Raw genomic sequence first — 25,985 nt, forward strand, 5'->3', positions numbered from 1 at the left:
CCGCCTGATGATGCTGATGCACACAAGCACAGAAAGACAAACAAAAAGGGGGGGGGAGAGAGAAATAAAGGGATATTGATTACATGGATCTCCGGTACAGTTAGCGGACATGACAGACACAGATGCCCCCTGCACTAAGTTGCGCACTTGGGGTCCGCTACGCATTCCGTAGAACATGCCCTACACGCCTAGAGTTGACAACTGCACCCATGGATGACACGGCCCAGGGATGGCTGTACTGACAAACTACTGAGGGTGGTGGCTGGGGACACAGGGGCTTACGGGGGTGCCCAGCCTACAGATATCGCCCTGGCCTAGGGGGACCCACAGCCCTCCTCCCCCACCCAGACACCTCCACTGCGCGACAACAGAGTAGATAATGCTTGGACTCACCCCCTTGTGTCTGCTGTGCTGCCCTCACGCGCCCATCCAAATCAGGGTAGGCCACCGCCAGGATCCGGAACATCAGGGGGCTCAGTTGACGGCAGGCACCCCGCCTACGTTGGGAGGCCATCCCCAGCAGAGACTCGGCGGTCTTCTTGGTCCCGCGGCGGATGTCCTCCCACCTCTTGCGGCAGTGGGTGCCCCGTCGATGGTGGACCCCCAGGGTCCGGACTTCCTTGGCGATGGCACGCCAAATCCCGATCTTCTCATGGGCGCGGACCTATGTGACACGTACAGGGAGGGAGAAATACCACGTTCAAGTTTGTCAGCATTTTCCTTGCCAGTGGCCCAACATGCCCCCCATCCCCGCCAGGCCCCCCGCCATGCCCAACATGCCCCCCATCCCCGCCAGGCCCCCCGCCATGCCCCCCGCCAGGCCCAACATGCCCCCCATCCCCGCCAGGCCCCCCGCGCCCCCCATCCCCGCCAGGCCCCCCGCCATGCCCAACATGCCCCCCATCCCCGCCAGGCCCCCCGCCATGCCCCCCGCCAGACCCAACATGCCCCCCGTCCCCGCCAGGCCCACCATGCCCCCCATCCCCGCCAGGCCCCCCGCCATGCCCAACATGCCCCCCATCCCCGCCAGGCCCCCCGCCAGACCCAACATGCCCCCCATCCCCGCCAGGCCCCCCGCCAGGCCCACCATGCCCCCCATCCCCGCCAGGCCCCCCGCCATGCCCAACATGCCCCCCATCCCCGCCAGGCCCCCCGCCATGCCCCCCGCCAGGCCCAACATGCCCCCCATCCCCGCCAGGCCCCCCGCCAGGCCCCCCGCCATGCCCAACATGCCCCCCATCCCCGCCAGGCCCCCCGCCATGCCCCCCGCCAGACCCAACATGCCCCCCATCCCCGCCAGGCCCCCCGCCAGGCCCACCATGCCCCCCATCCCCGCCAGGCCCCCCGCCATGCCCAACATGCCCCCCATCCCCGCCAGGCCCCCCGCCATGCCCCCCGCCAGACCCAACATGCCCCCCATCCCCGCCAGGCCCCCCGCCAGGCCAACCATGCCCCCCATCCCCGCCAGGCCCCCCGCCATGCCCAACATGCCCCCCATCCCCGCCAGGCCCCCCGCCATGCCCCCCGCCAGGCCCAACATGCCCCCCATCCCCGCCAGGCCCCCCGCCAGGCCCACCATGCCCCCCATCCCCGCCAGGCCCCCCGCCATGCCCAACATGCCCCCCATCCCCGCCAGGCCCCCGCCATGCCCCCCGCCAGACCCAACATGCCCCCCATCCCCGCCAGGCCCCCCGCCAGGCCCACCATGCCCCCCATCCCCGCCAGGCCCCCCGCCATGCCCAACATGCCCCCCATCCCCGCCAGGCCCCCCGCCATGCCCCCCGCCAGGCCCAACATGCCCCCCATCCCCGCCAGGCCCCCCGCCAGGCCCAACATGCCCCCCATCCCCGCCAGGCCCCCCGCCAGGCCCCCAAGCCAGCCAGTGGCCCCAAATCCAGATTGAATTAAACTCACTTGTTGGTCTGGAGGACCGTAGAGTAGCGCATACTGGGGGAGGACCCCATCCACAAGTTTCTCCAACTCCTCTCCAGTGAAGGCAGGGGCCCTTTCCCCAGGCGTAGCAGCCATTGTCCCTTCCAGACCGAGGTCACAGCAACACTTGCAGTATAGGTCCTCTCCTGTGAAAGTTCAAGTCGCAAGTGGATAAGTAGATAGAAAATGGCGGTCACGTCCGCGGCGGTGCGTACCGCGGCGGTGCGTCCCGCCACCGCCGGCGCCCTTCGCCATTGGCTCCTGAAACCCATAGGCTTCAATGTTAACCAATGCGGCTTCGCGCCGCGGTCTTCGCCCGCCGCGGTGTGCCACGCCAGCGCATTGACCTCACATCCCATTGTCACACTTCACAGGTCAGGCAGCCGCCATTTCCAGGGCCCACATGGCTCAATTTCAACTGCGTCACACAGGCCTAGGCCTTGCATAGCCACTCAGACACGCCATTCACTGCATAGAGAATCGTTTACTGTGCTAGCTGTGAGTACGTACCTGTGGGTTGCTTGACTGTGTGCTCCATGTTGTCCTTCCTAGGCACCGTCCGCTGGGTTGGGCGAGGAGACGGATGAATCCTCCCGTGTACCGACCGCTGGTGGACCTGTCGACAATGGAAGAACGCCACATTATCCTGACCTACCGTCTTAACCGTGCCACTATCCATGAACTGTGTGCCCAGCTGGAGCCCGACCTGATGTCCCCCATCCGCCAACCCACAGGGATTCCCCCTCTGGTGCAGGTCATGTCAGTACTCCATTTCTTGGCAAGTGGGTCATTTCAGACAACAGTGGGAATTGCTTCTGGGATGTCTCAGCCCATGTTTTCGAAGGTGTTATCCAGAGTGTTGTCTGCCCTGATGAAATCCGTGAGGAGCTACATCATTTTCCCTGAGGTGGGCGAATTGGCTACAGTGAAGGGTGATTTCTACGCCCTTGGACATATTCCCAACGTAATTGGTGCCATTGATGGGACCCATGTGGCTTTGGTTCCCCCAAGAGACAGGGAGCAGGTGTACATGAACAGAAAAAATTACCATTCAATGAACATCCAGGTGGTGTGTTTGGCTGACCAGTACATCTCGCATGTAAATGCCAAATTCCCAGGGTCAGTGCATGACGCCTACATCCTCAGGAATAGCAGCATCCCTTACGTGATGGAACTGCTACAGAGACACCGTGTATGGCTAGTGGGGGACTCTGGGTACCCCAACCTGTCGTGGCTACTGACCCCAGTAAGGAATCCCCGGACCAGGGCAGAGGAACGGTACAATGAGGCCCATGGGCGTACTAGGAGGGTGATCGAACGCACCTTTGGCCTCCTAAAGGCCAGGTTTAGGTGCCTGCATATGACAGGTGGATCCCTAATGTACTCACCTAAGAAGGTGTGTCACATCATCGTGGCCTGCTGCATGCTTCACAACCTGGCTTTGCGCCGCCAGGTGCCTTTCCTGCAGGAGGATGGTCGAGACGGTGGTGATGTGGCAGCGGTGGAACCTGAGGAGAGTGACGAGGAGGAAGACGACGGGGCTGAAACAGACAACAGGGACAGAATCATTGAACAGTACTTCCAATAGGACACAGGTAACATTTCAAAGATTATTTAGTAAATGTTAACTACTCTCCTGCATCTCTGCTGCCTGTCTATTTGCCCCAGTGTATGATGACTGAGTTTTGGCTTTTCCCTCCCTATTTCAGATCTGGGGTCCCCACTACGAGTCCTGTGCTTCGTTTCCCCATGGACTACAGCTTTGTGGCAGCTGTTTGTTGACTTCACCATGTACAAGGACATATTTGCACTGTCATGTCAATTACAATATATTGAAATCACAGCCAGACTCCAGATATTTTGGTGCAAAATAGGTGTTTATTTAAGTGCTCAAAATGGGATGGGTGGTTTCAAGTGGGTGGGGGCTATGGTGAAGGAATGTCCATGGCAGAGTCCAGAGTAACAGTCACACAGGTGCATTGTCCAGAGGCCTGTGGAGAGATGGAGCATGGGCAGTTCAAGGATGGACAGGGTGACAATGTGGGACAGTGGGATGACATCAGGTGGTATCCATTGCTGGCGGGGGTCTTGACATCCTACTCTGTCTTCTTGCGAGATCTCAGGGCCCTCTTGCGGGGTGGTTCTTCTCCTGCAGGAGGTGGGGGTCTGGTGGGCTGCTGCTGTGCGGGGGCCTCCTGTCCACTAGCGCCGGCGGAGGTGGTTGGCTGTTCTTGGTCCAGGCTAGTGGCAGGGGCCCTTGGGTGTTGTTTAGTGTCCGCCCTGGTGTTGACGAGGTCCTGCAGCAGCCCTACCATGGTAACCAGGGTGGTGTTGATGGCTCTGATGTCCTCCCTGTACCCCCGATAGTGTTCCTCCTGCAGTACCTGGATCTCCTGGAACCGGGCCAGTACCGTCGCCATCGTCTCCTGGGAGCGGTTGTATGCTCCCATGATGGTGGTGAGGACCTCGTGGAGAGTGGGTTCCCTGGGCCTCTCCTCCCCCCCCCTGTCGCACAGCTGCCCTCCGAGTTGCCCTGTTTCCCTGGGCCTCTGCCCCCTGGCCGGTGTGCCCACTACCACTGCCCCCAGGTCCCTGTTGTTGTTGGGGTGGTGGGTTATCCTGGGTGCCCTGTAGTGGTAGACACACCGCAGATTGACGCGCCCTGGAGACAGAGGCATGGGCCCGCTGGGTGGGAGCTGTGCTGGTGTTCCCAGAGGGGTTTGGGTCTGTAGTGGCCTGGGCCTGTGTGAGGGGAACCGACTGTCCAGAGGTCCCCGATGGTCCGGGCTGGTCATCGGTGTCCAGGTCGACAGAGCTGCTGTCATCGCTGACGGCCTCTTGGGTGGGGGGTGTGGAGAATTCTGGCCCCTCCGCCGCGGTGTGTTGACGGTCGGGTCCTGCAGGGGTATAGAGGTATGGTTATAGTTTCAATGTGTGGCATATGGGTGTATCTATGGGTTCTCGTGTCCCCAAGTGCTGGCATTCGTGTGTGGGGGCTTTGGTGAGGGTGGCTTGTGGGGGGGATGTGTATATGCATTGGGCATGCTTTGGTGATGGGTGTCCATGCTTAGTGGACGCATGCAGGCCTAGGTTTTGGGATGTGTGGGTTGTGATGGTGAGACATTGGCGGGGAATAGGTGTGCTGGGGGTGGGGGTGAGGATGGTGGTGGGGGTGAGGGTGGGGTTCGAGGATGGGGGTGAGGGTTGGGGTATGATTTGGCATGCAGGTGGGGGGGAAGCAGTATTGAAGCTTCAACTTACCAGTATCCATTCCTCCGCCGACTCCTGCGAGGCCGTCAGGATGCAGGATGTTCAAGACTTCCTCCTCCCATGATGTGAATTGTGGGGGTTGAGGTGGGGGTCCTCCGCCAGTCTTCTGCACGGCGATGTTGTGCCTGGATACCATGGAACGCACCTTCCCCCGTAGGTCGTTCCATCGCTTCCTGATGTCTTCCCGATTTCTGGGGTGCTGTCCCACTGCGTTGACCCTGTCGACAATCCTCTGCCATAGCTCCGTCCTCCGGGCAATGCTGGTGTATTGTATCTGTGTGCCGAACAGCTGGGGCTCTACCCGAACGATTTCCTCCACCATGACCCTGAGTTCTTCGTCTGTGAAGCGGGGTTGTCTTTGGGGTGCCATGGGGTGGTGTGTATGATGTGTGGGGTGGAGTATGTGTATTTAAGTGAGTTGAGTGTGGTGGGGTGTGTTGTTTTGTGTGTGGATAGTGTGTGGGTGATGGTGTTGAGTGGCTGTGGCTGTTAGTTTGTGGATGCTGGTGTCTCGCTCTGGCCTTCTTTCAGAATTTTTTTGCGTAGGGGTTTGTGGGTGATGTGGGTGGGTGTTTTATATTGTATTGTGTGTGTGGGAGTGGTGTGTGTATGTGTATCAGGTGTGTGGGATTCAAATCGTCCAATGTGGCTGAGTTTTGTTCGTTTGTGTGTATTCTGAGCGCGGCGGTGTGTCCCGCCAATGGAATACCGCGTTTGAATGACCGCCGCGTGGATTCGTGGGTCGTAATGGCATGGGCGTATTTCTGTTGGCGTGGCGGTGGAGGTTTGGTCACCTCCACCTTTCCGCCGACCGCTGGTCTGGCGGTCGGTTGTGGCTGTCGGATTTTCGGAGGTTTGCCTTCTGCGGGTCAGAATGACCGTGGCGGGTTTCCGCGGCCGCGGCGGTGTTATGGCGGTCTTCTGACCGGCGGTAAGTGCATTTTACCGCCGGGGTCAGAATGACCACCAGAGTCTCTTCAGAAATCTATTCTAATGGAGGTGAACCATTTTTTCATCCCTCCATCCGCTTGTTATGTATTATGTCACATTTTCTATAAAAGTAATACCTTTATGCTCTCCAGGCTATAGACCGCAAGATAAGCTTATGAGAATTGTTGTCACGCTCTTTCACATATAGAATACTATGTTGATATTGAACATGTAGAAAATGTGTTATTCACTGCTTGCTATTCGGATTCAGGCATGTGAATCTATAAAAAAGTTCCGATACTGGAGTAAGAAACAAGTTACTTCCCTGTAACTGTAGTTCTCCATTATTGAACACTTTCATAGATTCACATGCGGCCCACCCACCTCCCCTGGGGAGCTCACCTTCAATTCTCTCAGTAGTGTCTATATTGCAGCACTAGTGCTTGGAAAATCTGAGGGAAGTGAGCTCCTCACAGGAGGGTTCTAGAGGGTGGTGTGATCTAATTGGTTGACATTGGAGTTTGGTCCTTTTTTACAAAACAACTGTGATATGTTTCTAATTTTAAGGCCTAATGCACTTAACCTGTATATGCCCTTGAGCAAAGCTTCTGTATTACACCGGGGACTCCCATCTCGACCACGGGGATGGATTCAAGCATGTGAATCTATGAAAGTGTCCAATACTGGAGAACTACAGTTACAGGAAAGTAACTTGTTTCATCCTGAGCTTTTGCCAGGTGTAGGAGGCTGGCTCTCTTTATAGTGCACTAAAATGAAGTACACTGTGCAGAGAGTCCAGTGGATCCCCAATTTATTTTTCAGAGGCAAAAGTAGATAGGACTTATGCTCTATTCTGTAGTAGTGTGGATGAGCAATTAGGCTTATCAAAGGCTAGTGCTAAGCGTTTGTTGTACTTACATAGGCAATAAATGAGACACACACTCAAAGAATAAATCAGAGACCAATTTATAAAAATAACAATCCTTTTTATAGATGTTTGAAACCCAAGTTCTTCGTAATCAGGTAAGTAGACTTTTAAGCATAAATACTTTGCAGGTTGAGAAATCAACACAGTACAATTTTTTTCAAAGTTCTCTCAGTGTTATCCTGTGGAGGGAAAACAATGTTCAGCAAACACAGAGTTAACAATGAATTTTGAGGTCGAGCTCAGGGAGCAAAGATAAGTATTGGGCACTGATGAGAACCACACAAACAGCTCACAACGAGCGACACTGGGACGACCGGGTGCAGTAAAGCGTCATTTGCCCAGTGGTTCTCTATAAGAGTTGGACCTTGTGACTAAGAGGCTGCAGTCTCTCACTAAGAAGTAAGTCAGGAACAACAAGCAGATAGCAGACCTGGTTCTCGGAGACGTGGGGGCACCTTCGGTCCTCTTCTTTTGTGGTCAGGGGTGACAGATGCAGGGGTGCCTTTAGGCATCAGGTTTCTGTTCAGGGAGCACTCACAGTCAGGGGGTCCTGTCGGTTAAGGCTGCAGGAGTTGTCTGGGAGTTCAGCGGGGGGCCGGGATCCAGGGTTGAATCGAGCTTTTAGGGGCTGGGGATGTTGTTGGCACCAGTAATCCTCCTCAGATGGGTTCAGGGGGGATGGGTGCAGTGGTTGTTGGAGGTGTCAGTTTTTCTCTCACCACAACGCTGTGGAGAGGGGTCCTGTGTGCAGAGGCTGCAGGCATCTCAGGTGAGTCCAAGATGCGGGAGACCACACTGGACTCGGTCTCTGGGCAGCTGGGGACCCACATTGGCACCATTGGTTGGCTTTACCTTGGGTCAAGGACGTCTGGTGCAGTGGTCACTTCAGGTGTCAGGTCTTTCGGTTTGCAGCAGCTGCAGAGTCTTTTCCTTTAAGTTTCTTGTTGCAGAGCAGGTCTTCTACTCACAGAAGTCAGTTGTATGATGGAAAAACGAATGCAATTATCACGATTGACTTTACAACATGGTAATTACAGCTTATCCGTCATTACAACGAATACACTTATGATGAAAGTTTTTTATCACAAAAATGTTGTTGTAGATACATGGTTAGTAAAGACATATCCATGGTAGAAAATAAAATGGTAAGTATAACCCATATATATATATATATATATATATATATATATATATATATATATATATATATATATATATATATATATAAACACACACACACGTATTGCCACCCACAAACCTCACTCACCCAAAACCCCAATAATTCCCTTACTACCCCAAGTCCCATACCCACCCTAAAACCAAAACATGCCCTTACCACTCCAAAACCCATACCCACCCTAAAACCTAAAAATGCCCTTACAACCTCAAAAACTATACCCAACCTAAACCCTAAAAATACTCTTACCATTCTATATCCCATACCCACCCGAAAAACCTAAAAATGCCCTTACAACCCCAAAACCCATACCCACCCTAAATCAGAAAATACCCTTACCACCCCAAAACCTATACCCACCATAAAACATAAAAATGCCCTTTCCACCCCAACACCCATACCCAACCTAAATCAGAAAATGCCCTTACCACCAACACCCATACCCAACCTAAACCTAAGAATTCTCTTACCATCCTAAATCCCATACCCACCCTAAAACCTAAAAATGCCCATACCACTCTAAAACCCCTCCCCACCCTAAAACCTAAAAATACCTTACCGTCCTAAATCCTGTACCCACCCTAAAACCTAAAAATGCCCTTACCATCCCAAAACCCATACCCACCCTCAAAACCTAAAAATGCCCTTACCACCCCAAAACCCATACCCACTACCTGCAAAACCTTTACCACGCATACACCTTTACCATTCATGCCTTTAGATAGAAATTTGTTGTAAAGGCATGCGTGGTAAAGGTACATTCTTAGTAAAGGAATGAGTGGTAAAGGCATATTCGTAGTAATGGCATCATTGTAAATACATTTCATAGTAAATGCATCATTGTAAACTGTTTCCCACAGGAGTCTTGAGTCTTTATTGTAGGTAGGACGAATTGGCTTCTTGGGCATAGTCCTTTGAGGTCAGCCGGCAGTCTGGTGTGGTCAGCTGCTTCTTCTTTTTCCTCTTCTGTGGGTGCAACTCTTATTTGTCCTCCTTCGTAGGTCTTCAGGATCTGAGTTACAGGGCTTAGGGGTGCCCCCTAAATACTCAAATCAAAAACGTTACTGGGAGTGCCAGGCGGTAGCCAATGGGCTGCCCACCTTTAGGGTGACTACACCCTTTCTATGACCATTATTGCTGGGAAGTGGGCATAACCCTAACCCTAGTGGTCTAATTCCTTCCAAGCAATATGGAGGCATTTAAAAAGTAGTGTCCACTTCAGTTTGTCCACCATAGGGATAGAACTGGCACAAATTGGCCACCTCCTCCTAATTTAACTAATTTTCCCGCCTGTGCTGGTGCCAAAAGTGGTGTCAAGATGGGGTTCAGTCATCTCTACCATCTGGAGACACCTGTGTCACATTACAGAGGTGGCTATACCTTCGAAGCTCCCCACCCTGGAATGTCCATCCTGTCTGGAAGAGATGTTAACACCCCCACCCAGTGCAGACTTTTGTCTCTGACCCTCAAGAGCACTGGCTCTCACCTTGGGGGGCCAGAAACACGTCTGTGGTGGCTGAACTGGTCAGGACCAGCCAGTCAGCAGACTAGGAGTTGGTAGGTTTTCAGGGGGCATCACTAAGGTGCCCTCTGTGTGTATTTATTGATACATCCCTTACCGGCTTCTGTGAGGGTTTATTGTTCTGAGATGTTTTATACCAAACATCCCAGGATTCAGAGAAGCCATTGTGTAGCTGGGGAACTTGTAATGACCAGTGTCCAGCACATGCATTTAAAATGGCTTCTCTGTTCACTTACCGTGTCTCAGAATGGACAGAGACATAGCAGGGGCATATTTGCTTGTGCAATATGCCCTCACAGGTGCCTTGATGGACCCTGCTTTAGGGGTTACTAACACCTGGCACATGCAGTGATAGGGGACCTGGCACACACAGGTGTGTGAAAAGTTGTGTTTTCAATTAGCTTGCAGCAGTCCCTACAGTCTGCGATGGCAGCACTGTGTAGGTGTGGTGAGGAGTCCCTAGGGGTGGCACAACTGGTGCTGCAGCCCCCAGGGACCTTCCTTGGTACCCCAGGCCCTGGGTACCATTTACCAGGTACTTACTGTGTTAGTTAAAGAGCTTGCCATTTGTGCAAAACAACTGTGCAGTTTTGGGGAAAGAGATCTGGCACTGGGGATCTGGCTAGCAGGGACCCAGCGCACTAACAGTTGAAGCCACATCAGAAACCAGGTAAAAAGTGGGGAAGTGACCATGTCAAAAGAGGCACATTCCTACACCGGGGCAGGTCTTACCCCATTTGGAGTTTGTTATAAACAACTAGATGTCCTCTTAATGCCAGTCAGCTCACTGGAGTTACATATTACAACCCATAAAAGCATGCAAGCCTACTTGCTGCAATACAGGAAACACAAATTAGTGCCTATAAACAGAGTAAGACTATGAATAGATTTGCGGCCCTGAAGATGGGCAATGCTCCAGGCCCAGGCGGCTATCCAGCAAAATACTATTCTAAGTTAATAGACATACTGATACCCCAACTCCATGGTCTTTATAAAGAGGCCTTGGAAAGAGGTGTCCTTCTTCAATATCCTGACCAAGCCACAATAGTGGTACTTTCTAAGTCTCAACCCCTCTCAGCGGTCTGTGCAGACTACCAGGCAATATCGTTAATCAATGATGAAATTAAAATATACGCCACTGTATTTGCCACCTGCCTGAAGACGGTCTTGCACCACCTGATCCATCCCGATCAGTGCAGCCTCAGACCAACCTGCAGCACTAGGCACTGCCTGCCAAGGCTACATGTCACCCTGGCTCACCAGCACATGCTCCCCTCTCCACTTGACCTTTTATCAATCAACTTTGAAAAAGCATTCGATAGAGTGGGCTGGGTGTACTAAACCTCGTTTTCCAAAAAGTGAGTCTGGGACGTTCTTTCTGCCGCATAGTACAGCTTCTATACAAAACGCAGACAGCTCGTGTCCTTGTAAATGGAGTGCTATCCCCACTCCTCTTTGCCCAAGCCATAGAACTACTGGCACACTTGATTCGTCGGGATGCCTTCCTTACGGGATGGAAATTGGTGGGAGGGGAGGCGGATCGCATTGCACTCTACGCCGTTGATGTGCTACTTTATCGCATCCAGCGGTGAGTGGACACAGATGCCCTCATCTGCTACGCATCTTTGGGGAGGCCTCTGGCTTCCGGGTGAGCCACAACAAATCTCTTCTGGTCCCTCTCTTGGGCTGTTGTGACATTGTAGATTGGCAATCGAACATCCCTATCTACCTTGGCATTAGACTGGCACTCGTCTCTGCCCTGATTTGAACGCTTAATATCACCCCTCTTACCCGCAAGGTGAAGGCATATCTTGGGAAATGGCATGCATTGCCGTTGAATGTCATGGGCCGTATAGCACTTTATAAGATGGTAATTTTACCCTGCTTCCCTTACATCCTTCAGAATTTCCTCATTCAACTCTTGCACCACTGGTTTCAGGAAATGGACGCAAACGCCCGTTCCCTCATTTAGTATAACAGCAGGCGACTCCTCTCCTGAGGTACATGCTAGCGAGGTACATACAATGGTAGCATGGGTATGTCCAAATTATATTTCTACCATTTAGTTGTCCAGGTACTCACAATTAATGAGTGGCTTACGGGGCCAGGGACAATCCAGCCTACTGTCTAGAGCTCTCAACGATGGGGTTCACACGCATTATGGGCATGCTATATACTGAAGTCCCATTCCTAAAACTACACCAGAGGTAACAAGTCAAGTCCTCCACGGGTGGCGCTGAGCTCAAAGACAGACAGGATGATGGGGCCAGATTACCCAACATACTCCCCTATGGCGAGGGACATGGCTACGCAAAGTTTCGACCCTAGAGGGATTCTCGTGGTGGGACGCCATAGGCCTTACAGTGGTGGATGTCTTCTGGGAAGGCACTCATATGATGTCCTTTCAAAGACTCCAGGAGACATATGCAGTGGTCGAAACACAGTCCCACAAATTTGTACTACTGAGACATGCACCGAAGGTACACATTATTAAAGATACCCTTATACCTAAATTTAGTCCAGTGGAGGCTAAGACAATGATGGGGGCATTGGGTGCGGGGGGGATATCACAGGTATATCTCGCTAAGAGGTCTGGATCGGACCAACAAAAGATGAGGGCTGACGGGATGCACTGATGGCGCAACGTACTATTACCATTTCCGCCAGACTACTTTTGGTATAAAAATATTACTTGCAGTGCACTTATCTAAGCCCCGCCAGACTTCACCAGGCCGGGCTAAGACCTAACCATCAATGCAATAGATGTCTCCACTCACCCGCTGACTTTTTCCACGTAGTCAGGTCATGCCCCGTTATTACGAGATACTGGACGCAAATCCTGAATTAACTCTCCACAGTGATGGGCCTCACCCTGGAGCCCTCTCCACTGATAGTCCTCTTGATTGTGATGGAGGGATTGGGGTTCTGGGAGGTGCTCCAAACATTCCTGGGCACTGCGCTACCATAGCGAAAAGCGACATTGCCGTGTGTTGGGTGACAAGTGCTCCTTTTTCACTGCCCAGATTGAGACGTGGGTGTGGACTGGTGTGCCCAACTGGAACGGCCTGCATATCAGGCGAGGGGCTGCCTGAAAAAGTACAATAAGGTTTGGGTCGGGTGGTTGGGAACTGCATGATCTGTAATGTTTTGTATAACTAGTATATAGACTTTTGAAATGGGATATCTGTTGATTCCTGGCAAAAACTTTGCCGGACTTCAGTAGATATAGGCAATATTTTAACACTATGAGTTGCTTTCCCCTGTACTGTGACATGTTATTATGCAAATAAATCAATAAAGTTGGTTACCAAAAAAAGAATAGGAATAGATTACAATCATTTTCATCATGCTCGTTTTTCATCCCTCACTATATACACATGAAAAGAAATATTTAAATTTTTACAATAAATCAATAGACTTACCATTCAGTGTGAGATAGAATGCACAAGAAAGTCCCTATGAGCCCATAAACCTGAGTGTGCCCTTTGACATGGGGTTCCCTATTACTGTATGCAGTTTTATATTTACCCTAAACTTAATGATAATGTGATAGCCTGATTTTCTATCCAAATTAGTAAAGATATTATCCCATTGCCAACATCCAAGTGCTAACTACTCCCAAGCATAGGTAGGACTAAGGCATTCAGATCTAAAGATGCGTGAGTAATGGCTGTAGGATGCTGGCCCTGTATGTAGTGTGCAAAGCTAGGCACACTGTGCATGGGGTCCAGACAACCACACGTTGGTTTACTGGTGTAAAAACTAGATCACCTAATCTCTAATTTTTAAGGTAGCTTGGTCGTGAATTTAGGCCAGTCTTGGAGAAGTGCAAAGCAATTGTTGTACTCACAGTATCAGTCATGCAACTCACACACTCAAAGGAATAACTCAAGACCAATTTATAAAAATACTTCAGATTTGTATGTCATTTTTAGGACCAAGATTATCAAAATTGGTTAAGTACTTTTTGAGATGGGGATTTTGAAGTTTAATAAAAAGTATTTTTGTGCGAAATTACGCACCATAGGAATCAATGGAAAGTCAACTTTAAAAATACATATAAAATCGTACAATTGGGTTTACAAAGTTCTTCTTTTGCAGGTTGGTTGAGGCCTTCGGTAGGCACACTGTCAGCTGGAGAAGTTCGGGTGGCTCCGGGTTCAGGCGGGAGCAGCTGTGAAAGGTCTCTGGAGCTGGTGCAGGGCCACTGCGAGGGACCACTTGGAAAAGGACTGCATGGGTAAGTTTAGCAGTGGTTCCTTGGAGCCCCTTTGGAGTGTTGAGGTCGCAAGGGGTGAGGAACTCTTAGGGCACAGCAGGTTCTTCGTTGCAGGGCACAGGACGGCCAGGTGCAGAGCGAATCGGTGAGCCAAGAGCTGTGCAGAAAGATGCCCTTTGGAGTGAAGGTAGGTGGGTTCAAGGGTCGTTTGCAGGGTGTTCCTGAAGTCCCTCGTCTGGGGCTTCCTCCTGGTCCTTTTTCAGCCCGGGCTGTCTTGTTTTCCTGGTGTCCGACGTCAGCTGACCAATACCTAGGATATTGGTACGGTTGGGCCACTGGAGGGCGCAGTGTCACCAAACTTGGCATACTAGCAGGGCTTGTCCTCGTGGTCATCGGTGTATCGTTGGGTCCAGAGGCGACTTCCGGTTCGGGAGATAGTGGCTGGTCAATAAAGTGACCCTCACTGGTTTGCTGGTTTCTTCTTGTTGCAGAGTGGTACCTCCACTCTGGAGGGAGTTCAGGGGGGCCTTTTGAAGCCTGGTGGTCCTCTGGGGATCTTTGGAGTTTTTACAGTTGTCCAGAAGCTCCTCAGCGGCGATTGTCGGGTCCTGTGTGCAGCAAGCAGGGTGTGGCTCCTTTTCTTTGTGCAGCAGGTCCACAGTTCTTGTGCCTCGGATCTTCTTTGTGATAGTCTTCTTTTTGTCCATCAAATCTGATTACCTGGTCTAGGGATGCCCACTAAATACTGAATTTAGTGGCCGTTTTAGGGGGATCATGGTAATGTCCAGTGGGACACCTACTTTTGGGTGGCTACATCCACTACAGTGACTGTTTCCTGTGGGAAGGGTCACTTCCCTATCCCTGATTAGCTATTTTCCTTCCGTCTAAGATGGAAGAAAATGAAAATGGAGTGTCTACTTTTCAGGCAACACCTTAGGGGTGGGTGCATGCCAGGTGGTGCTACTCCTCCTACCCTTTGTGTAGTTTCCCGCCTTTGCTCCCACCAAAAGTGGGATTTTGCAAAGGGGTTGACCATCTGCTGCTAGCAGCAGGCCTGGGGGGGGGGGGTCGAGTTTCAAAGGCGGTAAGCCCTTTGAACCTCGTCTCCAGAGCCGTACCCATTCCTGAGGGATGGGTCTCTCCCTCAAGGTTTGTAGATTGGGTGTCTGGAGGGGTCAGGTTGGATAGGACCAGTCAGCAACCATGCCAGGGTAGTTAGCTTTTGCAGGGGGCACCTCTAAGATGACCCCAGGGTACATTTAGGGAAACATCCAACACAGGTACCAGGTTGGATTTATCTTTCTGATTTTCTTTTTATACCAAACAGCCCAGGGTTCATAGTGGCCATCATGTAGCTGGGAAACTCGTGTTGACCAGTGTCCTGCACATGTATTAAAATGGCTGCCATGTTCGCGCACTATGTCCCAGGGTTGGCCAGGACACATGCGGGACTATTGCTCATGCAGCAATGCCCTCACATATAATGTTGTGCACCCTGCCTTAGGGGCTGGAAGGCCTGCCACAGGGGTGTCATCCATAGTGTATGCAGTGTATGGTGGACAGGGCACACAGGGAGTGTGCCATGTTGAGTTTGTATTTTAGGCTTGGACCAGGGCACCCAGCCTGCAATGGCAGTGCTGGGTGTATCTGGATGCATGGCCCTAGATGGTGGCACAATCAGTGCTGCTGCCCTCTGGGGCCACCCTTAGTACCCCATGCCCTGGGTATCTAAGTACCTTTTACTTGGAACTTATAGTAGTAGCTAAAGGTGTTTCCAATGACCGTTACAATATTGTAGGGATAGAACACTGGCACTGGGAACCTGGTTAGCAGGATCCCAGTGCACTCCAGCCCAAGTTGCATTCAGAAGCCAGGCAAAAAGTGTGGGGGAGGGTGTATTGCAACAAAGGGCCAGTTTCCCACAGTGGCAAGAATTAACACTGTGACAAAATTGTCAAGTGTCTGGTTCTTTAAGGCGTCCACACACTTAAAACAGAGTAAATATTTTTCAGTAGTGACCAGTCAAAGATCTTCAGAGGGAATTCACAGGATGAAGTGTGTGGAGCTCACGTCAGTCCAATTTACTTGAGGATCCCAACACATTCAGGCTTTCCTCTTCCAACATAGATTAGCACTAGTTCAAATTTGTGCACACAATCCATCTCCAAACTCTGTCAGGGTGGAAATGTACAGTGGCAAGGTGCAGGGAGTTGCCTTGTCAGATCCAACAGGACCAGCGGCAGACAGGCAGGAAACGTTAGCGACCCACCCTGTCTACAGGGAGACCGTGCTCAACCCCAACAAGACCCATTATCACCTATAGGGGCCGTTACCGGGGAAATCTTTCCTGATTTTTTTTTTTTTTTTTAAACACTCCAAGGGCTCATCTCAAAATCAGTGCGCCAAGAGAAGTGTAAGATGAATGTGGTTTCTGTGCTACCTCAGCTGCCTCCTTTTCAGTGCCATGCGCCTCCACATGAGCACCTTTTACTGAGAATGCATGTGATGGTTGTGAGGAGGCAGGCACAAACATGTCTGGGTGAGTTGGAAGCAGGGAGGAGTCCGATCAGTCCATGAACGGAAAGAGTTGCTTTGTTTCAGGGCCTCACAAAGTTGGGGAGGAGGGAGAGTTGATTACTTTGTGACTTTTAATTTGTACGCTTGCCAGATGCCCAGAAATCTGAAACATTAACATTTGTGTGTCAAATTTATGGTTGTCTTTGGCTATTATTGTATTTGCCAGTACAATAGCATCCTGCTACTCCTTGATCTCGTTGATTTTTATAGACAGTGGAGCTCCATGACTCGTTTTAATTTGCATTCTGTCAATATTCAGAGTTCTTTCACACAAATCACATAGCATTTTGATGGAATGCTCTCATGGCTGACTATTGTGAAGTAAGAGAATGACAACGGTTCCTTTGTTTCACAATAATAGAAGCATTTGTGTGATGTAGTTGGGAATGTTAGTCTCTGGGGTTCTTTCCCTATATTTTATATGTATTCCCTTTCTCATTGAATCTCATCAGTTCATTGTACTTGAATGTCGAAAGTTGCCATCAAGGAATGCTATAACTTTGCTCTACATAAATGACCAAATGGTTCACATCATGAATTTAGGAAGCTGGCCTGGTGTGTGGTGAGTACCTAAGGAATTATCACCTTATACCAAGACCCCATGAAAGAACCACACAGTTACAAAAATAAAGGTACTTTATTTTTAGTGACACAAGTACTAAAATACTAGATATGCAACTCTCCAATAAGAGGTAAGTAAACACACAGTATATGTGTACTGTAACAATCGGGAATAGGCATAAAAAGCAATGGAAAACAGTGAAAGGAAATAAGCAATTCTAAAGGCCTAGGGGGAGACCAAACCATATGCTAAGAAAATGGAATGCGGAGGCTGGGTTCCCATCCAAGGAAGTGGAATCTGTAGAGGGGAACTTGGGGGTACTAGGAAACCGCAAAGGTGGTAAGTGCTGGAGTACCACCTAGCGACCAGGAGGAAAAAGGTAACTTACTGGTTCTACCCAAACCAACCCACAGGACTTCAGAGAAGGACACTTTCAAGACCCAGACAAGACTGCAAGAAATCAAAGGTGGATCCTGGAAGAAGAAGACCTGGAAAAGAAGGGGACCAAGTCCAGTTCCTGTTGAAGTGTCCGATGGTGGCAGGAGCCACTACCCACCCGTCTGTGGATACAGGAGTTGCCCAAATGCTAGACGAAGATGGTCAGCAATGCAGCACTGGAGCAGATGAAGAGTTCCTGGGTGATGCAGTCGATGTCTCACGATGGATGAAGGATTGCAGTCAGTCTGTGCTGTGGAAAAACTACGAACAAGCCTTGGCAAAGGCAAATGTCGTGTTTGGAGGAAAAGTGGAGCTGCCGGGGACCAGCAAGGTCCAAGGGGGAACCAACCCATGGGGGAGTCCCGGGTGACCCTCAGCAGAGCAGTGAGTCCAAAGAAGAAGAGGCAGACCGCACAGAAGATCCACAGGCAAGGAGCCCAGGAGTCGCAGAGAGGCCCTTGCAGAACACCTGAGGAGAGGTCCCACGTCGCAGGGGAAGCTTGCTGACGGATGTGCATCACAGGGAAGAGTGATGTGGGCTGGGGCTACACGGAGCCTGAAGATCCCTTGGAGGGAATGCCAACAAGCCTTGATAGCTGCAAGAGACGCGATGCACAGGGGTGTACTGTCCTGCGTGGGAAGGCAAGGGCTTACCTTCACCAAAGTTGGACAGCTGGCAGAGAGGACCAACGTGACCACTCCAGACCACCACCTGTGATGCAGGATCCACGCAGCTCAGGGTGAGGGGAGATCCACACAGCTGGCCATTATTGCAGTTGGTGCCTGCCGATGCAGGGAAGTGACTCCTTTACTCCAAGGGAGATGCCTTCTTGCTTCTTGTGCAGGCTGAAGACTTGCTTTCCTCAGTGGATGAACAGCTGGGGAGATGTTGCAGTTGCCGGAAGGAGCCAGAGAAGCAATGTTGCAGGGTGAAGTCGCTGTTGCTGCAGTTTGTAGGTTCCTGTGGAGTCCAGTTACGGTTCCAGTGGCCAGCAGTGGAAGTAATTGGTGCAGAGGAGTCCTGCTGGAGTCTTGCAATCAAATCTGAGGACCCACCCCAGAGGTAGACCCTAAATAGCCATGGAAGGGGGATTGGTCACCTAACCAGGTCACCACCTATCAGGAGGGGGCTCTGAAGTCACCTCTCCCTTTGCAAATAGTGCACAGATGCTTCAGGAGGTGAAGAAGACGCATTGCACAGGGGTACTGTCGTTCTCGGGGATGGCAAGGTCTTGCCTTCTCCAAATTGGGACAGCAGGACCTCAGGCCAGTCTGTGTCGATGGGGTCCACCCTCTGTGTTCCAAGGAGCACACTTGTCACCAGGAGAGGAGTCCAAGAGAACTGTTCGTCAACTTAGAAGGTGTCTGCTTGAGCAGGGGAGTGACTGCCACTCCACAGGAGATTTCTTTAGTCCTTCTGGTGCAGGGTGAAGACAGGGAGTCCTCAGAGCATGCACACCATGGAAACTGTTGCAGTTGCTGGCTGGAGCTGAAGTTGATGAGGAAAAGTAGCTCTTCTGGATACTTTGTAGCTGTTACAGTGGTTCCTGGAGCAGTCTGCGGTTGATCCGAGGTCTGAGGATGAAGTAGTAGTTGCAGAGGATTCCTGCTGGAAACTTGCAAGTAGAATCTGAAGAGAACCCACAGGAGAGACCCTAAATAGCCCTGCCTGAGAGGGGGATTGGCTACCTTATCAGGTATGGGCCTAGCAGGAAGAGTCTCTGACGTCACCTGCTGGCACTGGCCACCCAGAGGCCTCCAGAGTGTCCCCACATCTTGGAAAACAGGATGGCTGAAGTCTGGGACACACTGGAGGAGCTCTGGGCACCACCCCTGCGGTGGTGATGGACAGAGGAGTGGTCACTCCCCTTTCCTTTGTCCAGTTTTGCGCCAGAGCAGGGACTGGGGGGGGAGGGTCCCTGAACCGGTGTAGACTGGCTTATGCAAGGAGGGCACCATCTGTGCCCTTCAACGCATTTCCAGAGACTTGGTGAGGCTACCCCTCCTCAGCCTATAACACCTATTTCTAAAGGGAGAGGGTGTAACACCCTGCTCCCAAAGGAAATACTTTGTCCTGCCTTTCTGGGACTGAGCTGATCAGACCCCAGGAGGACAGAACCATGTCTGTGAGGTGGCAGCAGCTGTAGCTGCAATGCAAGCCTCAGAGAGCTGGTTGGCAGTACTGGGGGTCCATGGTGGAGCCCCCAGGATGCATGGAATTGGCTCCCCAATACCAGATTTGGAATGGGGGGACAATTCCATGATCTCAGGCACCTTACATGGCAATATATCATTGTGAAGCTACATATAGGTATTGACCTATATGTAGTGCACGCGTGTAATTGTGTCCCTGCACTCACAAAGTCCCGGGCATTGGCCCTGAACTATGTGGGGCACCTTTGCTAGTGCAAGGGTGCCCTCACATTTAATAACTTTGCACCTAGCCTTCATTAAATGAAGGTTAGACATATAGGTGACTTACAAGTTACTTAAGTGCAGTGAAAATGGATGTGAAATAATGTGTGCACTATTTCACGCAGGCCGCAATATTCGTCCTGTGAAAGGGTTTGTCTGAGCTCCTTATGGGTGGCAAAAGAAATGCTGCAGCCCATATGGATCTCCTGGGACCCCAATGCCCTGGGTACCTAGGTACCATATACTAGGGACTTATAAGAGGGGGTCCAGTGTGCCAATTGAAATTCGTAAATGAAGTCACTAGTCTATAGTGACAAATTTAAAAGCAGAGAGAGCATAAGCACTGAGATTCTGTTTAACAGAGCTCCAGTAACACAGTTAAGCACTATACAGACACACATTAGGCCATAAACTATGAGCACTGGGGTCCTGACCAGCAGGATCCCAGTGAGACACGCAAAAACATACTGACATCCAGGTAAAAATGGGGGTAACATGCCAAGAAAGATGGTACTTTCCTCAAACGTATTGCTCTTTTTTTACCATTTTGTCTTGGCCACATATTGGTTCAGTCACACTGTATTGCATTTCAAGGGGCATCCTTTATGAACTCGAAAATCATATTATGCTCTCAGTCTCGAATAAATCCCTACATTCAGCCTGTTTGACAAGATATCAGAATACGAGTAGCGACAGAACTCCTCCTGAAAGCATTTTGCTCTTGAACTCTGCCAGCTTTTGTCTCAGTCTCTCCTTTTTTAGTGATAGGCAAGAAGTTCTGCTGTATTCTGTACTCACTGCAGTTTTGCTTTTGCATAAGCTGTTAGACCTACACAGGGATGATAGCAATATTCCATAATACAGGCCACCATGATAGGGGCATGGAGCTCAAAGAGAAGAATTGGTAAGTCCCATCTAAGTAGGTTCAGCACTTCAAAACCAGCACTGCATATGGCATTGACTGCACATTTATGATAAGCTTATGGTTAGGTATGCCAGCCAGGAACTTGAGTCTAGGAAGTATGGGGACATTTCCAGTAATAGCAAGCCCTATGGAGCAATCCTGGCACTCCCTGTTTTTATCCAAGACCAAAATCTCAGTTTTATTGCCATTCAGTTTTAAAGAGTGATGCCTCATCCTCTGTTGTAGAGGCACAAGTAAGTTGAAGTAGTTAAGAATAGAGATCAAAGCTTGATTGGCCAAGTGGATGATCTAAATATCCTCATTATGGGATAGTTCTTTTTATCAAAATAAATGTGGAGCATACATCAATAAAGACCTTTGTAGATTAGGAGAATTCCTATGGAACTACCAGGAAGGCAGAACTATAGGAGGCTGGCCTGGCTTATAGTGGGTAAGGTCCAGTTATCCCTTATTAGTAGAATAGATGTGTTTCTAGCAGGTTAGGCTGATAGAGGTAGCTATGGCAAAGCAGCTTAGGCTGAACTTGGAGACATGCAAAGCTCCTACTATGCCACTTATATCATATAGCACAATATCATAAGAAAACACAATACCCAGTTACTAAAAATAAAGGTACTTTATTTTAGTGACAATATGCCAAAAGTATCTCAGAGGATACCCTCACTTAGCACAAAGCTCCTACTATACCACTTATATCATATAGCACAATATCATAAGAAAACACAATACTCAGTTACTAAAAATAAAGGTACTTACTTTTGGCATATTGTCACTAAAATAAAGTACCTTTATTTTTAGTAACTGAGTATTGTGTTATCTTATGATATTGTGCTATATGATATAAGTGGTATAGTAGGAGCTTTGTGCTAAGTGAGGGTATCCTCTGAGATACTTTTGGCATATTGTCACTAAAATAATCTCAGAGGATGCCCTCACTTAGGAGGTAAGTAATATACACAAATTATATGCACACAAACCCAAACCAGGTAAGTAACAGTAAGAAAAGTAGTGCAAACAATCTAGAATCACAATAGGATGCAATAGGTAGACATAGGTCTAGGGGCAACGCAAACCATATACTCCAAAAGTGGAATGCGAATCACGAATGGACCCCAGACCTATGGGAGGTTGTGAAGGGTCGCTGGGACTGTAAGAAAACAGTAAGAGTGTCCAAAATACCCCACCCCAAGACCCTGAAAAGTAGGAGTAAAGTTACCCTACTACCTCAGAAAGACTGAATAGTCGTGATAAGGGATTCTGCAAGAACCACAAGCACCAGCAAAACACTGAAGACGGATTCCTGGACCTGAGGACCTGTAAAGGAAGGGGACCAAGTCCAAGAGTCACAAAAGTGTCCGGGGGGGCAGGAGCCCACTAAACCCCGGGTGAAGGTGCAAAAGGACAGCATCCAGGTGGAAGAAGCCGATGATTCTGCAACAACGAAAAGGGCTAGGAACTTCCCCTTTGGATGGAAGATGTCCCACGGCGTGCTGGAGGTTGCAGAAGTGTTTCCAGGCAGAAATACCGCAAACAAGCCTTGCTAGCTGCAAGAGTCGCAGTTGAGGATTTTGGGTGCTGCTGGGGACCAGGAAGGACCAGGATGTCGCCCCTTGGAGGAGGAGACAGAGGGGGCGCTCAGCAACTCAGAGAGCCCCCACAGAAGCAGGCAGCACCCGCAGAAGTACCGGAACAGGCACTTAGAAGATCTGAGGACAGCGGTTGACTTAGAGTCACAAAGGAGGGTCCCACGATGTTGGACTTCAACTCAGTGAGTTAGGCAATGCACGACGGAGTCCTAGGGACCAAGGCTAGGCTGTGCACAAAGGAATCCTTGGAAAAGTGCACTGAAGCTGGAGCAGCTGCAAATCACGCAGTACACAGGTTTGCTGTCTGGCGTGGGGAGGCAAGGACTTACCTCCACCAACTTTGGACAGAAGGGCCACTGGACTGTGGGAGACACTTGGACCCAGCTCCTGTGTTCCAGGGACCATGCTGGTCAGGATGAGAGGGGACCCAGAGGACCGGTGATGCAGAAGTTTGGTGCCTGCGTTGGCAGGGGGAAGATTCCATCGACCCACGGGAGATTTCTACTTGGCTTCCAGTGCAGGGGGAAGGCAGACAGCCCTCAGAGCATGCACCACCAGGAAACAGTCGAGAAAGCCGGCAGGATGAGGCGCTACAATGTTTCTGGTAATCGTCTTGCTACTTTGTTGTGGTTTTGCAGGCTTCCTGGAGCAGTCAGCGGTCGATCCTTGGCAAAGGTCGAAGAGGGAAGTGCAGAGGAACTTTGGTGAGCTCTTGCATTCGTTATCTGAGGAATAGCCCAGAGGAGAGACCCTAAAAGGAAGTTTGGCTACTGAGAAAGGAGGCTTGGCTACTGAAAAAGGTAAGCACCTATCAGGAGGGGTCTCTGATGTCACCTGCTGGCACTGGCCACTCAGAGCAGTCCTTTGTGCCCCAACACCTCTGAATCCAAGATGGCAGAGGTTTGGGACACACTGGAGGAGCTATAGGCACCTCCCTTGGGAGGTACTGGTCAGGGGAGTGGTCACTTCCCTTACCTTTGTCCAGTTTCGCGCCAGAGCAGGGCTGGGAGATCCCTGAACCGGTGCAGACCGGCTTATGCAGAGATGGGCACCATCTGTGCCCATCAAAGCATTTCCAGAGGCTGGGGGAGGCTACTCCTCCCCAGCCCTTCACACCTATTTCCAGAGGGAGAGGGTGTAAAACCCTCTCTCAGAGGAAATCCTTTGTTTTGCCTTCCTGGGACTGGGCTGCCCAGACCCCAGGGGGGGGGCAGAAACCTGTCTGAGCGGTTGGCAGCAGCTGCAGTGGAAACCTCGGAAAGGCAGTTTGGCAGTACCCGGGTTCTGTGCTAGAGACCCGGGGATGCATGGAATTGTCCCCCCAATACCAAAATGGTATTGGGGGGACAATTCAATGATCCTAGACATGTTACATGGCCATGTTCGGAGTTACCATTGTGACGCTACATATAGGTAGTGACCTATATGTAGTGCACGCGTGTAATGGTGTCCCCGCACTCACAAAGTCTGGGGAATTTGCTCTGAACAATGTGGGGGCACCTTGGCTAGTGCCAGGGTGCCCACACACTAAGTAACTTGCCACCTAACCTTCACCAAGTGAGGGTTAGACATATAGGTGACTTATAAGTTACTTATGTGCCATGAAAATGGCTGTGAAATAACGTGGACGTTATTTCACTCAGGCTGCAGTGGCAGTCCTGTGTAAGAATTGTCAGAGCTCCCTATGGGTGGCAAAAGAAATGCTGCAGCCCATAGGGATCTCCTGGAACCCCATATACAATGGAATTATAAGGGTGTTCCAGTATGCCAATGAGAATTGGTAACATTAGTCACTAGCCTGTAGTGACAATTTTAAAAGCAGAGAGAGCATAAACACTGAGGTTCTGGTTAGCAGAGCCTCAGTGATACAGTTAGTCACCACACAGGGAACACATATAGGCCACAAACCTATGAGCACTGGGGTCCTGGCTAGCAGGATCCCAGTGACACATATCAAACACACTGACAACATAGGGTTTTCACTATGAGCACTGGGCTCTGGCTAGCAGGATCCCAGTGAGACAATAAAAACACCCTGACATATACTCACAAACAGGCCAAAAGTGGGGGTAACAAGGCTAGAAAGAGGCTACCTTCTTACAAGAACTATCAATACCAACCTTCAGGTGTGAGTAGTTCACTTTGCTGAATGAAGTGGAGAGGTCTGAAAGTATCACTGTCATCAATTACCTTCATCCATGATTGTTCTCATCAACTCTGCAGCCCACCCCTTAGCTGCTTCCAGCCCTCCTCTGGGGCGAAAGCCAGGGTGCCATGGATCACATGCACGAAGCTCCTCCAAATAAGTACATGACTGCTTTACTTCAGTTTTTTTCAATACTTTGGCCAGTGCAGAGAAGTGTGAAAGGGCAGTAATTTGCTTCATCACAGGCTTCAATGGTGCTTTTTTTTTTTTTTAAAGAGACATCAGAGCAGCTATTCAGCAATTAATTAACAATCCTACTATCAACAAGTTGTAGAATAGAGCCAAAGTTGTGTTAAGAATATCTTGTATAAGGAGTTTCCAGAAAACTTCTGGATCACCAGGGAAGCATGATTTAACACCAAGCACAAATCTCTGCACTGCACACCTGGTTGCTGCTGAGAAGGTCGGCTAAAAAGGACCGTGTCTACCTGAGGGTGTTCTAAGGACGTCATTCAGAGAAATACTAGGCAGAGCTAATATCTGTGTATATTCCCTTCATTTCTTCACAAAAGCCAAAGAGGAGTCTCGGGATAGATTTCTGAGGTGCATTCTGTGCATTAGCTATACTTGTACTAAGTGGGCTAAATTTTACCTTCACAATTACCTCCTTGCTGACCTTTAACTGAGCGTTATGTCCACCTAGATCCTCTATGTCTTTAGTCCTCCATTGTACTTGTTTGGAGAACAGAAGTGGCCATGTCATCATATTCCCTGATGGTTTGTGAGAGCATGCTTACGGAGCACTTTTATTATCCTCCCATTATTATGATCTACTGCCTAATTCAGGTCACTGTCTGCAGGTTTGCAAACCAAAGAATGGCAGTTCTCTTAGAACCACCTTCTCATCAAGTTAATTCTGTTGCTAAATTGGGGGTGGTATGCTTCCTATCCACATTCCTTGAAACCATGTGATTGATGGTAAACTACACCAAGATGTGTTTGTCAGCATAAAGTGCAAATCTCAGCTGCAGAAGTTAAATCATACAGTTGAAGGATGGGATATAATGTGTGACCCTCTACATGCATACCACAGTGGACCAATTGCTCAAACCGAGGGAGTCAGTCATTTCAGGACGTTCCGGGACTTGCTATTAGAGGGATCGTTAACATGAAGAATTAAAATGAACAATAAAATATCCTACATTCAGCATCTGCTTGTAGTGGATGGGAATCTGGAAGCTAATATCCCTTTTGGTATTGAGAAGTTCTGCTGATGGATTCAGGGAGCAATATTAAACTACAAAAGTGTATAAGGTTCTGAAAGGAAAGTACAATGATAAACCTATTTTTTTAAAGTG

General features: G+C 50.1%; 1 protein-coding gene across 3 annotated transcripts in view; it reads left to right on the forward strand.

Moving 5' to 3' along the window:
• Window positions 1-25,985, forward strand: part of CEP89 (centrosomal protein 89) — a 1,116,496-nt gene that overhangs the window by 763,458 nt on the left and 327,053 nt on the right. The window lies entirely within an intron of this gene.

The sequence above is a fragment of the Pleurodeles waltl genome, chromosome 12 (genome assembly GCF_031143425.1).
Source record: "Pleurodeles waltl isolate 20211129_DDA chromosome 12, aPleWal1.hap1.20221129, whole genome shotgun sequence".
NCBI classification, from domain to species: domain Eukaryota; kingdom Metazoa; phylum Chordata; class Amphibia; order Caudata; family Salamandridae; genus Pleurodeles; species Pleurodeles waltl.